The following is a 3354-nucleotide window of genomic DNA, read 5'->3' as shown; positions in this document are numbered from 1 at the left end:
GTCTGCTGCCTGCAGCTGATTTATTTGTCAAGAAAGAACTGCCATCAGCAGAAATATTTTGAATTTCTTTACATGCCTTCAGAGGCTGTACGGTAAATCAGTTTTGGCGAGACTTCATAAAGTTATGCTGTTGTATACGATGTTCGATATGATTACTGTGTATCATGTTCTTTTTGTGGATGGGCATTAGGTTTCTAAAGTGAGGTAGCATATCCTAGTTTCATGCGATCTGCCCGTATGGGAGATCACACTTATTTTGAGGAATCATACCAGGATATTACAATGTATAATAGTAACATTTCATTCATTCAAATATTCGTTCAAGCTCCTCCCTTTATTTACCGTTGCGCAATGAAAACATGTCCTCCTTCCACATATTTGAATTAATCAGTGGTCAGACAGTTTTAATCATGAAACTTCCTGGCAGATTAAAACTGTGTGCCCGACCGAGACTCGAACTCGGGACCTTTGCCTTTCGCGGGCAAGTGCTCTCCCACTGAGCTACCGAAGCACGACTCACGACCGGTACTCACAGCTCTACTTCTGCCAGTACCTCGTCTCCTACCTTCCAAACTTTACAGAAGCTCTCCCGCGAACCTTGCAGAACTAGCACTCCTGAAAGAAAGGATATTGCGGAGACATGGCCTAGCCACAGCCTGGGGGATGTTTCCAGAATGAGATTTTCACTCTGCAGCGGAGTGTGCGCTGATATGAAACTTCCTGGCAGATTAAAACTGTGTGTCCGACCGAGACTCGAACTCGGGACCTTTGCCTTCGCGGGCAAGTGCTCTACCACTGAGCTACCGGTCCCGAGTTCGAGTCTCGGTCGGGCACACAGTTTTAATCTGCCAGGAAGTTTCATATCAGCGCACACTCCGCTGCAGAGTGAAAATCTCATTCTGGAAACATCCCCCAGGCTGTGGCTAGGCCATGTCTCCGCAATATCCTTTCTTTCAGGAGTGCTAGTTCTGCAAGGTTCGCAGGAGAGCTTCTGTAAAGTTTGGAAGGTAGGAGACGAGGTACTGGCAGAAGTAAAGCTGTGAGTACCGGTCGTGAGTCGTGCTTCGGTAGCTCAGTGGTAGAGCACTTGCCCGCGTAAGGCAAAGGTCCCGAGTTCGAGTCTCGGTCGGGCACACAGTTTTAATCTGCCAGGAAGTTTCATATCAGCGCACACTCCGCTGCAGAGTGAAAATCTCATTCTGGAAACATCCCCCAGGCTGTGGCTAGGCCATGTCTCCGCAATATCCTTTCTTTCAGGAGTGCTAGTTCTGCAAGGTTCGCAGGAGAGCTTCTGTAAAGTTTGGAAGGTAGGAGACGAGGTACTGGCAGAAGTAAAGCTGTGAGTACCGGTCGTGAGTCGTGCTTCGGTAGCTCAGTGGTAGAGCACTTGCCCGCGAAAGGCAAAGGTCCCGAGTTCGAGTCTCGGTCGGGCACACAGTTTTAATCTGCCAGGAAGTTTCATATCAGCGCACACTCCGCTGCAGAGTGAAAATCTCATTCTGGAAACATCCCCCAGGCTGTGGCTAGGCCATGTCTCCGCAATATCCTTTCTTTCAGGAGTGCTAGTTCTGCAAGGTTCGCAGGAGAGCTTCTGTAAAGTTTGGAAGGTAGGAGACGAGGTACTGGCAGAAGTAAAGCTGTGAGTACCGGTCGTGAGTCGTGCTTCGGTAGCTCAATGGTAGAGCACTTGCCCGCGAAGGCAAAGGTCCCGAGTTCGAGTCTCGGTCGGGCACACAGTTTTAATCTGCCAGGAAGTTTCATATCAGCCCACACTCCGCTGCAGAGTGAAAATCTCATTCTAGTTTTAATCATTATTCTTGGGTGTGTGTCTTGCGTAAAAGGGGAACATTTTCAGGGTACGCTAATGAAGTCGCACCTAAAGTACTCTGAAAAACTTAATGACAAACTACATAAAGTAAGATAAAACATTAACTACCTGGTGGACAAGAACTTAGGTGCAGGAGCATGCTGATAGAGGTCACCCAGTCACTCACAGGTAGTGGGACGTCAGGAGGTTTGAGGTGTACGTGATCATAGTGTAATGTTCTTTTAAAAAAGAAAATTTTAAGATTACATTGAATGAATGTCTGAACTGTGGAATGGGTACTGGCCTCGAATTGTCGTGTGCAAGTGGTGTGCTTACTCTGTGTTATTGTTACCAAAAACTTCATACGAATCTCTTGGGCATTGTAACTCCCAATACCAATAAATAAATACAGTCACTGCATAATACATGCAGCCCCTTAGGCACTGAATCATCTGGCCCTGTTCAAAACTGATAACTTTGGTCCCTGCAATGAGATTTATACAGAAAGTATTATCAAACCTCGCTAAACCAGCATAAATGCAAATCATCATATTACATATAGCTCTGTTAACACATCTTAGGAATATTACTGTGGTATCGATAGCCACGATGCCACGGCGTAAGTTCATATGTTGGCACTACGAGACACCGACGACAGCGCACTCTAGCCGGAGCGGGAGAGCTCGACGAGCTCCGCTCCAAATTCTGCCCATTTCGTCAGGAGCAGACGGCCAGGACACTTCGTACCTCATTGCAAAGTTATGTAACCATTCATTAACTTGTTTTTGCCTATAGTAAACCTCTATAACCTGAAACGCAGTAGCGACGTGTTTTACCTCACCTGCTCCTCCTCGCTTGCTTCATTCGGGCTAACTTTCAGTTTTCAGGAGCAGACCCACGCGCAGCTTTCCAGGCGGGATACAAAAGCTGGCTACGATTAGGGATTAATACTTTTTTTTCCTATCATTTTCTTTTTTGCTCGGTACTACTTTAGCGTTTTTGTGATATTCCCGTGTGATTGTATCTGCGTGCTCCCACCATTCGCTATAAGACTTTCATCTGTGTAAACCATGGCTTCGCCACAGGAACAGGCTTCGCTGTCCGATCTTGCACGTTTTCAGACTCAGCAAATGACGCAGCTCCATGCTGCCATAAATGGACTGGTCACACTACAAACTGCAGCTACTTCAGCGCCTCCGACGCCTCCGCCTGTACCGACGCCGTCGCCAACGGCGCCCCCATTTCGTGCCTTCAATCCTGACGTTGAACGCTGGCCAGAATACATCGCCCAGGTCGAGGCACACTTCGCAGCATACAACATACCAGGTACAGAGCGGCTTGCTTTTAAATTGCCAACGCGGGTGTTGTGTTATAACGTGTGCTCGTCAAGTTGTTTCCCACCACCTGCCCAGAAACTAAAACGTACGATGAAGTGATCGATGCTTTGAACTCACTTCCGCGACAGTGTAAATGTGGTAGTTGCACGCTACAAATTCTTTCGCCTCCGGCGTGGCCCTAGTCTGTCGAATAAATCTTGGTTAGCGGAC

General features: G+C 47.5%; 1 non-coding gene across 1 annotated transcript; it reads left to right on the top strand.

Annotated features, from left to right (window-relative positions):
• The first annotated feature begins 1060 nt into the window (after nt 1-1060).
• Nucleotides 1061-1134, top strand: Trnat-cgu (transfer RNA threonine (anticodon CGU)). The gene has a single exon. It is a non-coding gene; the product is annotated as a tRNA-Thr (tRNA).
• Nucleotides 1135-3354: the final 2220 nt, after the last annotated feature.

This window comes from Schistocerca nitens, chromosome 7 (assembly GCF_023898315.1).
Source record: "Schistocerca nitens isolate TAMUIC-IGC-003100 chromosome 7, iqSchNite1.1, whole genome shotgun sequence".
NCBI classification, from domain to species: Eukaryota; Metazoa; Arthropoda; class Insecta; order Orthoptera; family Acrididae; genus Schistocerca; species Schistocerca nitens.
Note: the sequence above shows the minus strand (reverse complement) of the source record. Positions and strands in the feature narration are given on the sequence as shown.